At 41.8% G+C, this 11,892-nt stretch overlaps 1 pseudogene; it reads left to right on the forward strand.

The window, feature by feature from the left end:
* The first annotated feature begins 218 nt into the window (after window positions 1-218).
* Window positions 219-10,916, forward strand: LOC127642777 (glutamate receptor ionotropic, kainate 2-like; annotated as a pseudogene).
* The last annotated feature ends 976 nt before the right edge of the window (window positions 10,917-11,892 follow it).

An 11,892-nucleotide genomic window follows, 5' to 3' on the forward strand; every position in this document is an offset into this window, starting at 1 on the left:
ACACACTGATTTATTCCTTAAAATCTGCATTTGAAACGCTTGCAACATTGTTGCCTCTGAAATCATATGGGAGCTTTATACGAGGAACATTATTAACTGCAATTATTAACAATTTTTTCTGCCAGATCTCTCTTGATTGGTGTGTTGTGTTGTCTGTTGATGATTGACAGAAAGCAGATCTGGCCGTGGCCCGTTGACCATCACGCGTGCGCCGAGAGAAAGTGATCGACTTCTCCAAACCCTACATGACGCTGGGCATCAGCATCCTGTACCGCAAACCCAACGGCACCAACCCCGGTGTGTTCTCCTTCCTCAACCCTCTGTCCCCGGATATCTGGATGTATATTCTGCTGGCCTGCTTGGGTGTCAGTTGTGTGCTGTTTGTCATAGCCAGGTAACATGTGACCCTCGCTCGGAGAAACCGTTTCATAAGGAAACGGCCATTTGTGTAATTTCAGGATTATTAGTGGTCAAGCCCATTTTAGGTTCTCCAGGCTGTTGAACCGTACATTGGAAAGTTGTGAAATTTGGCACATTCATTGCTGAGGGTCTGATCATCAATCTGCCCAACATTGGGCTCTCCAACTCAAACACTCTAGCGCCACCATCAGTTCAAAATGGGCTTTTTAACGTAACTTTTGTTATGTGTCTCTTATGTGACTCTACCCTCCCTAGCAACCGGCCAATTTGGTTACCCCATGTGACTCTACCCTCCCTAGCAACCGGGCCACTTTGGTTACCCCATGTGACTCTACCCTCCCTAGCAACTGGGCCAATTTGGTTACCCAATGTGACTCAACCCTCCCTAGCAACCAGGCCAATTTGGTTACCCCATGTGACTCTACCCTCCCTAGCAACCAGGCCAATTTGGTTACCCCATATGACTCTACCCTTCCTAGCAACCGGGCCAATTTGGTTACCCCATGTGACTCTACCCTCCCTAGCAACCAGGCCAATTTGGTTACCCCATGTGACTCTACCCTCCCTAGCAACTGGGCCACTTTGGTTACCCCATGTGACTCTACCCTCCCTAGCAACCGGGCCACTTTGGTTACCCCATGTGACTCTACCCTCCCTAGCAACTGGCCCAATTTGGTTACCCCATGTGACTCTACTCTCCCTAGCAACCAGCCCAATTTCTCACACACACACACACAAATTGTGTACAAATATCTAAACATCCTAAAAACATGATACAATTACTAGAAATAAATGTCATTAAATATAAAGGTTCGTTTAAGTATATACACTTACTTGATATAATATTTGTTGTTTTACTTGCAAGCAATAACCTCCTGAATTTTGTTAGATTTATTCTTAAACTACAATAAATATGTTTGATTCTAACAAAGTTCAGATCAAAAACATACATCACAATTACAACTCACCTCGAAACACAATGTGCTTAAAAATCAACAATTTTATAATGAACAAACATGATCAAAAAGCACAAAATAAAATATTTCATTAATGATCAATCAGTTGTAACACAGTTTGTGTGCTGTGGCAGTAAATGCATGAGTGTGTGTTCTCTGTGTGTTCAGGTTCAGTCCGTATGAGTGGTATAATCCTCACCCCTGTAACCCCGACTCAGACGTGGTGGAGAATAACTTCACGCTGCTCAACAGTTTCTGGTTTGGTGTCGGAGCGCTCATGCGGCAGGGTGAGTCCCGTAGATCTCGTCTCTCTCTGTCTGCTGATGTACAGCGGCAATAACACACTGCCATACACACTTCTCAAACAATCCTGAATATCCCAGAAATCACTGCATTTACCGTCTGTTTTCTAAACAGAGCTTTAAGGTTGCATCACAACAGAAAACCAAATAAAAGAAAACACAACAGCTGAAGTGAATGAATCCAGTTCTGTAGACACACGAGTGGCGTTCACACGGCAAATGGAATGATAATTAAGGGATTACAACCACAAAGTAAAACTACAATCACAAAGTTACTACAATCACGGTTACTACAGTATTACAATAGTAAATCTACAACCGCAAAGTTACTACAGTCACGGTTACTACAGTATTACAATAGTAAAACTACAACCACAAAGTTACTGCAATCACGGTTACTACAGTATTAAAATAGTAAATCTACAACCGCAAAGTTACTACAATCACGGTTACTACAGAATTACAATAGTAAAACTACAACCACAAAGTTACTACAATCACGGTTACTACAGTATTAAAATAGTAAATCTACAACCGCAAAGTTACTACAGTCACGGTTACTACAGCATTACAATAGTAAATCTACAACCACAAAGTTACTACAATCACGGTTACTACAGTATTACGATAGTAAAATTACAATCGCAAGGTTACTACAGTATTAAAATAGTAAATCTACAACCGCAAAGTTACTACAATCACGGTTACTACAGTATTACTATAGTAAAACTACAATCGCAAAGTTACTACAATCACAGTTACTACAGCATTACAATAGTAAAACTACAACCGCAAAGTTACTACAATCACGGTTACTAGAGTATTCCTATAGTAAAACTACAATCGCAAAGTTACTACAATCACGGTTACTACAGTATTACTATAGTAAAACTACAATCGCAAAGTTACTACAATCACGGTTACTACAGTATTACAATAGTAAAACTACAACCGCAAAGTTACTACAATCACGGTTACTACAGTATTACTATAGTAATGTTTAATCTTGTGGTTACTATGGTTTCACTGCAAATGGCCAATTAAGGTATTTGTAGTAAAACCATAATAACTACAAAGTCATGAATTTTATCATTATAGTTTTGTTTTTGTTGTATTATTACTATTATTTCACTATGAATATTAAATATGGTTACTATAGTAAAGCCATGGTACATTTTATTGTGTGGGAACACAAAGGATTTGAACAGTGCACTGAATAAAAGCTGATTTTCTCAGGTTCGGAGCTCATGCCTAAAGCTCTCTCCACGAGGATTGTTGGAGGAATCTGGTGGTTTTTCACTCTCATTATTATTTCATCAGTACACGGCAAACCTCGCCGCCTTCCTGACCGTGAGCGGATGGAGTAAGCCCATCGATTCTGCTGATGATCTGGCAAAACAAACCAAGATCCTGTACGGTGTGGTGCAGGACGGCGCCACCATGACTTTCTTTAAGGTACTGCAGCTATATTGTATTGTTCATTTTTAATCTGAGCTGTATATTTGTTATTGCATGAAGCGGCACAGAATATTATTAATATTAATAAGTGTTATTTGTTGCATTGCATCCCACCATATCTTGTTTATTTTGTTATATTGGATCTGATATTCTCTGTGGTAGAAAACGAAGATCTCAACGTATGATAAGATGTGGGAGTTTATGAACAGCCGTCGACAGACCGTGTTGGTGAAGAGCGTTGAGGAGGGCATCCATCGAGTACTCACGTCTGATTACGCCTTCCTGATGGAGTCCACCGCCATCGAGTTCGTCACCCAGCGAAACTGTAACCTCACGCAGATCGGAGGACTCATCGACTTCGAAGGCGTCGCGGTGGGAACGCCCATGGGTGAGTAATGCACGCCTCAAATATCGTGCTGTTTATTAGCGGTGTCATTGTGCTCCAGACATGAATGATCCCTCAAATCATGTGTGTTGATGAGGAGAGGTGTGCTGTTATTCTACTAACACCTGAAAAAAAAACCATAGACTCGTAGGAGGGACCATAAGCCACAGTGTGGGAGGGCGGGGTCGTGATTGTACACTCCCGGTCCCATATCAGGCTAATCAAGCCTCCGAGAGGGATAAAGGCCGACTGCGGAGGATGGTGCGACAGAGAGAGAGAGCTTTTACGGACATGTCCGTCATGTGTGTGTTTGTGTCTTTTGTTTAAGTTTATCATTAAAACTATTATTTATATCGTCAAGCCGGTTCTTGGCTCGGCCTTGCCCGTCTATATCCCTTTACGCTGGTGCTGAAACCCAGGAAGGAGGAGGGATGCCCACCTCTCTCTCTCAGCTCCTGCAGTAACGGAAAGATGGATGAAAGGCTAATTCTTGCTGTTAGAAATGTTCCAGTGCTCTATGAAATGTCTCTTCCCACGTACAAGGACATTTTTAAGAAAAATACTGCGTGGAAAGGTTTATCTGAGATCGCGGGGATTTTGTGCACCCAGACAGACCGGCGTTTACATTTTCGCTGCAGATAAACAGCCGCTATGGCAACCAGCACGCCTTGTTTCTCATTCATCTTTGATATAAAGCATTTTATGTACTGATTCCATTTCTATTTAGTCTTTTCCCTCCAAAATGTTTGCTTTTAAGCCAAGAAAAGAGATTCAGCTGTCAACAGCAATGGAATGACATCCGTGAATGTCATTTATATACGTTACTAGGCAACCAGTAGAGGGAACGCCCACTAGCGACTTCACCGCCAGCCGCTGGCGACCTGACAAAAGCGACTGGCAGTGTGAACGCAGCTTGATCCAGATGTTTCAGGATCAGATGTTTCCACTGCATCTTCAGGACTGCCATTTTTGTTTATACGCAAACTGAAAAGTATCTAATTTACCCTCTACTGACTTTAGAAGCTGTTTCAAGAGGGAACAAAACAAATGTATTCACACACATGATGTATTTTCCTGGATAACAAAATACCCAACCGTCTTTCAATTAGTTGAACACACATTTTAAATGCACTTATTTATTTATTTCCAGTTTCATTTGAACTTTTAGTTCAAATAAATACAAATAAAGTTCAAAGTTTGAAATCAAGGGGTCTTGCTTTATTGTGTAGGCTTAACCCTAACCCTGCTTAATGAAAACTACCCCATAGTGCCACCTAGCGTCCAACCAGCTTAATACCGGTGTGCGTCGCTTCCAGCGGACCAACCATTACGGTAACTAACGGTTATTCGACTATCAGGAGCGGCCCAAACAATCTCACAACGATCTATCATTTCTGTTTTTAAATGTAATTACAGATATTTATAATTAATTTTACTAGTGCAATTACTATTGCATTTATCTGAAAAACGCTTCTCGCTAGTAAGAATTATAATGTTTATATCAATGGTTACATTGTTATTAGTGCAAATGTCCATTCCTGATATCAACAACTAGTAAAAAACATTCCTCAACCTATTGTCTGTTTTAATGGAGACACGACATGCCCTCTTAATCTGACTGAGCTGGAGCCAAAAACCATCAGTGTAGTTACTGCATTTTGCCTTTGCACAACAGCCGTGTTTCAGCACACAGGTTGATTGACACCTTCACTGTTGTCCAGGACGCATCAGGAGAAATTAGCGTCGTTAAATGTGACGTGGTCACAAAACGTTTGTGATCTAGTTCACACGTGTGATTTAGCGCTGTACACGTGTGACCGCATCACAGAAAGCACCAGGCGTAAACGGGGTCTGCTGACGAGCACAGCGATGATCTGTTTTATTAATATGCGACGTGTCTCACAAGAAAGACAGATAAAGGGTTTATAAGCATTAATATCTAAAAGGAGGTGTGTGTGGGTGGAGAAATTAAGAAGGGGAATATTTATCCATCTCAAATCCTCTCCTTGGCTTTTCTTCCTCTGTTGCTTGTTATTTCAGTCGCTCATCTGTGTAATCCCGTTAACTGCGCTACGCTGCACGCTTCAGGCGTGTAAAACATGCTCTCAAATGCACAATTTGTATTCGGCTGATTAACAGGCATTGAATCATGTCCCCAGACTCGGGATTCAAGCGTCTTTGATCTGACAGTGTCCCGCTGCGGATTGTGCATTGAGCGTGCTCCACGGGACGAGGGTTTAAATCTGACTCACCGCTGCGGGACACGGCACGGTTCCACTGGAGGACAAAATAAATCTTCCTGGAATAACATCAATGCTTTTATCATGTAAAACATCTTGTGCAATGATGTTTAAAGATGTAGCAGACGCTGTATGTATGAATATGCATCAGTCATCATGTTTTAGATTGTTTTATTGATGCATATGAAGGGGTTGGGCACTTTTATCACTGTGATTTCGAGGCAGTAAAGTAATTTATCTAATCTGTGTGTGTTCATGCATCTTATTTCTGTGTTTGGTCTTATATGTCACCTCATGCATGCTCTTCACTGACACTTTTGTTCACTTGGTCAGCAAGTACACATTATATTCGAATTAATTACATAGTGTCTCGATCAATTAATCGCATTTAATCGCACATACAAATCGCAGTGCTTGTAGTACCACCTGTTTCCTCCAGAGGGCAGTAAGTGAAACTTCAGCTGTGTGAGCAACACACAGTTTATACAGTGAACAAACACTTCAGCGGACACACACACAAACATGCGATCTAAGAGATCTCAAGATGTGTTTATTAGTATTAAACTATATTTAATGACACAGTGACCTAAACATTTTATTTTTATGGCGCTAACACACCGAGGCGTGACACAAACATGTCTGGCGCAGGAGTCGTACGGCCTTTACCTCATACCTATTTAATTACCAACAAGGTTAAGGATGTGTCCTGTAGTATTGGGCACTATGTGGCTTGTTTCTAAAATAAAAAATGTCTGGCCTAGCTGTACATTGATGGGTCCTTAAACAAGCCCTCATAATAAATCTCCAACTGATTGACAAATTCACTTGTGTAATGGATTACTGTGAACTGTGTGATTGACTTATGATCAATTATATGATCAATGATCAAACTCACTCTCGTCACCCTCATTTCTTCTGCCAATCTATCCACTGCTCTTTACAGTCCAACATTGTCCATTCCAGAGTCCCCAAACCCCAAAAACCCCATTCCACAACCCCAAAAACGTCTCCAACTTCTGATTGGCATCAGCCAGCAGGTGTATATGTCTTTAAGACCAAGCCTATACAATCTAGAGGGTTTCCAATAGAATCGGTGTAGGATCTTCAATTGCATAAGGTGCACCTTTGCATCTTTGGATGCAGATTTGACCTTTTTTGGAATCCTAGCCCACACACCCTCTGAAAGGATGAGTTTAGAACGAATGCTTTAGAACGGACCAATCAGAGCAGAGTATGCTCTCTGAAAGGAGGAGTTTAGAATGAATGCTTTAGAACGGACCAATCAGAGCAGAGTAAGCTCTCTGAAAGGCAGAGTTTAGAATGAATGCTTTAGAATGGACCAATCAGAGCAGAGTAGGCTCTCTTAAAGGAGGAGTTTAGAATGAATGCTTTAGAACGGACCAATCAGAGCAGAGTAAGCTCTCTGAAAGGCGGAGTTTAGAATGAATCCTTTAGAACGGACCAATCGGAGCAGAGTAGGCTCTCTGAAAGGCGGAGTTTAGAATGAACGCTTTAGAACGGACCAATCAGAGCAGAGTAGGCTCTCTGAAAGGAGGAGTTTAGGATTAATCCTTTAGAACGGACCAATCGGAGCAGAGTAGGCTCTCTGAAAGGCGGAGTTTAGAATGAACGCTTTAGAACGGACCAATCAGAGCAGAGTAGGCTCTCTGAAAGGAGGAGTTTAGAATGAATCCTTTAGAACGGACCAATCGGAGCAGAGTAGGCTCTCTGAAAGGCGGAGTTCAGAATTATGCTTTAGAATGGACCAATCAGAGCAGAGTATGCTCTCTGAAAGGCGGAGTTCAGAATGAATGCTTTAGAACGGATCATTGAATCATTTTTGACACTGGGGAAAAAAGGTAATGCTGCAATTTAAACAATTTAAAGTGTTTTTTGACCTTGGATGCATGTAAATCTATTATGTGTGACCTTTAAAACAAAATTAAACACGTTTAAAAACCATAATAGGTGCACTTTAAGTCATTTACTAAATAGGGAGCAAGGTAGCGTCCTATAGTTCTCTGTGCATCTAAGTGGTTCACTCCTAAAATCTGATCAGAAGTTCAGTTTCAGGCTCCAGATGATGTTTGGATCACTCAACATTTTTGACAGACCTGGGACAATGATCATCAGTACATAGATTCACCATTAATAATGTTTGGCCATCACCACATGCAGCCCCCCGCAAGATGCCACCCTGGGCGACTACCCAAGGCTCGTTCGAATACTCCTGAAAAACACCGTTTCCATGTGAATGATTGAGTTGTGAATTGTGCTGCAGTCCTTAGGATCTCTCATCATGTATTTCACCTCCTGCTGTTGTAATTTGGTGTCCCCCGCAGGCTCTCCGTACCGAGACAAGATCACCATCGCCATCCTGCAGCTCCAGGAGGAGGGAAGCTGCACATGATGAAGGAGAAGTGGTGGAGAGGAAACGGCTGTCCGGAAGAGGAGAGTAAAGAGGCCAGCGCTTCGGCGTGCAGAACATCGGGGGATCTTCATCGTTCTGCCGCCGGTCTGGTGCTGTCCGTGTTACGTCGCCGTCGGGAGGTGCTGTACAAATCCAAACAGAACGCTCAGATAGAGAAGGTACCAGTCGAAGCGCAAACATATCATATACACGGTATAGAGAAACCGAAATGAAATGAGTTAACCCAACTTAAATTTGGTTTGTTCAAATAACTCTATTGAACCTTGCAGCTTATTGCTAGCTTTTCACTTTTAATTGACTATATCATAATTCCAGCGTGTCGGAAGTTTACAGACCCGATTGTGTCACTTTTAATTGACTATATCATAATTCCAGCGGTCGGAAGTTTACAGACCGATCGTGTCACTTTAATAGACTATATCATAATTCCAGCGGTCGGAAGTTTACAGACCCGATCGTGTCACTTTTAATTGACTATATCATAATTCCAGCGGGTCGGAAGTTTACAGACCGATTGTGTCACTTTTAATTGACTATATCATAATTCCAGCGGGTCGGAAGTTTACAGACCGATCGTGTCACTTTTAATTGACTATATCATAATTCCAGCGGGGCAGAAGTTTACAGACCGATCGTGTCACTTTTAATTGACTATATCATAATTCCAGCGGGTCGGAAGTTTACACACACTTTGTCAGTATTTGTCAGTATTGAGTTTAAATTGTTTAACTTGGGTCAAATGTTTTGGGGATCCTTCCACAAGCGTCTCACAATAAATTGCTGGAATTTTGTCCCATTCCTCCAGACAGAACTGGTGTAACAGAGTCAGGTTTGTCGGCCTCGGATTGAGGTCAGGACTTTGTGGTGCCGCTCCAATACTTTGACTTTAATGTCCTTAAACCATTTAGCCACATCTTTGGAAGTGTGCTTTGGAGGTGTGCTTTGGAAGACCCAATTGCGATGAGCTTTAACTTCCTGTCCGATGTCTTGAGATGTTGCTTCAATATATTGACATAATGTTCCTTCCTCATGATGTCATATATTTAGAAAGTGCACCAGTCCCTCCTGCAGCACCCCCACACAACATGATGCTGCACCCCCATGCTTCACTGTTGGGATGCTGTTCTTCACCCTTTTTCCTCCAAAGATAACGATGGTCATTACGGCCAAACAGTTCAATAGTGTGTCATCAGACCAGAGGACATTTCTCCAAAATGAAGATCTTTGTCCCCATGTGCACTTGCAAACTAGTCTGGCTTTATTATGGTGGTTTTGGAGCAGCGGCTTCTTCCTTGCTGAGCAGTCTTTCAGGTGATGTCCATATAGGACTGGTTTTACTGTGGATCTAGATACTCATCCACCTGTTTCCTCCAGCATCTTCACAAGGTCCTTTGCTGTTGTTCTGGGATTGATTTGCACTTTTCACACAAACTACGTTCATCTCTAGGAGACAGAATGCGTCTCCTTCCTGAGCGCTGTGATGACTGTGTGGTCACATGGTGTTTATACTTGTGTACTATTGTTTGTACAGATGAACGTGGCACCTTCAGAAGTTTGGAAATTGCTCCCAAGGATGAAACAGATTTGTGGAGGTCTTGGCTGATTTCTTTTGATTTTCCCATGATGTCAAGCAAAGAGGCACTGAGTTTGAAGGTAGGCCTTAAAATACATCCACAGGTACACCTCTAATTCAGCACACCTCCTATAAGAAGCTAATTGGCTAATTGTCTAAAAGTTGGCATCAGTTTCTGGAGTTTTCCAAGCTGCTTAAAGGCACAGTTCACTTAGTGCATGTAAAGTTCTGATCCACTGGAATTGTGATTATAGTCAATTAAAAGTGAAACAATCGGTCTGTAAACAAGTGTTGGAAAAATACTCATGTCATGCACAAAGTAGATGTCCTAAACGACTTGCTAAAACTATAGTTTGCTAATATGAATTCGGTGGAGGGGTTAAAAAATTAGTTTTAATGACTTCAGCTGTAAGTAAAGACCAAATGCTAAAGAATTGTGTTGCATTCGCTCATTTTAAGCAGTAAAAATCACGTTGAGTAAACACAATCCATTTGAAGTCTGAATCCATTTGAACATTTCATAGAAATATCACATTTTGATGACTGTGTTGAACCTCACTTGGAGTTTAAGCAATATAATTATGTCTTTCCTGTAGCGTTCGTTCTGCAGCGCGATGGTTGAGGAGCTCCGAGTGTCTTTAAAATGCCAACGGCAACGGAAACAGAAACCGCAGCCGCCCGCCATTGTCAAAACGGAGGAAGTGATTAACATGCATACCTTTAACGACAGGAGACTCCCGGGAAAAGAGACAATGGCGTGAAACGCCCACTGGGGCGGCGCTAGAGAGGCCAGGACAATAATGCCTCGAAATCCCGTTAGACTCCTGTAACGCTCGTCCAAACGACGGACACAAACATGTTTCCTGTGGAAATCCGGATCTGCGAGTGTGTCAGAAACACATCTGTCACAGAGCAGCAGCAGTTTATTGGCTGATTTCTTGAGTCCCAAACCACAGAGACGTGTGCAGCGAATTTCACGCACACATGAAACATTCGTCTCTCTGACCTGCTGGACATTCAACATGATGAAACATCACACAACAAGTCATGTTTTCATGATACGTTACTGCTTAGTTTTTTGGTCGAAGACGTGTAGGATGCATTGTTCTGTAATACAGGAAGTAATTGTTTGAAATGTTTTTTAAAGCTAACATCATTCAAGAGATATTCTTGTCATATATTCTGTCTGTATTGCTGTCTTCAAGTTCTCCTGGTAAACTCATACTATTTTTCCCATTCATTTTCAGCCATTTCCATGGTAACAGCTGACTTCTCTGATTGGATGATCTCTCCTCGGGATTGTGGGTAGTGTAGTTCTGCAGCATGAATTTGGTAATAAAACAATTAATGAAAAAAAAACATGGCTGAAATAATACTCAGGTGGCTTATATATGATCAATTAGAATTTAATTATGACCAATAAGAATTTGATATTGCAAAGATCACACACACACTCACACAATTAAATTAAATAAAACCCCAAGTGTAATCAGTAATTACCAGTGTTGGACTTGTTATAATTACTAAGTAAGTAGTTACTGTAATTTAATTACTTTCGAAGTCAAAAAGTAGTGTAACCGGGGCCTGGGTAGCTTAGCAGTATTAGCGCTGACTATCACACCTGGAGTCGCGAGTTCGGATCCAGGGCGTGCTGAGTGACTCCAGTCCGGTCTCCTTAGCAACCATATTGGCCTGGTTGCTAGGGAGGGTAGAGTCACATGGGGTAACCTCCTTGTGGTCACTATAATGTGGTTCTCGCTCTCGGTGGGGCGTGTGGTGAGTTGTGTGTGGATGCCGCGGAGAATAGCGTGAAGCCTCCACATGCGCTACGTCTCCACGGTAACACGCTCAACAAGTCACGTGATAAGATGCGCGGATTGACGGTCTCAGATGCACGGAGGCAACTGAGATTCGTCCTCCGCCACCCCGAGTCACAATGTCACCACCAGGACTTAGAACGCATTGGGAAATCCAAAAAGGGGAGAAAATTACAAAAAAATTCAATATTGGATCACAATTTTAATTATTTTAATAATTTGTAGGTCACGCCTATTTCTAAAATAATATTTTTGTAAAATAAATGTAAATCTTGAAATGTGTTCATGTTCAGGTGTGACAGCTGAAGGG

This window comes from Xyrauchen texanus, unplaced genomic scaffold (genome assembly GCF_025860055.1).
Source record: "Xyrauchen texanus isolate HMW12.3.18 unplaced genomic scaffold, RBS_HiC_50CHRs HiC_scaffold_791, whole genome shotgun sequence".
NCBI lineage: Eukaryota > Metazoa > Chordata > Actinopteri > Cypriniformes > Catostomidae > Xyrauchen > Xyrauchen texanus.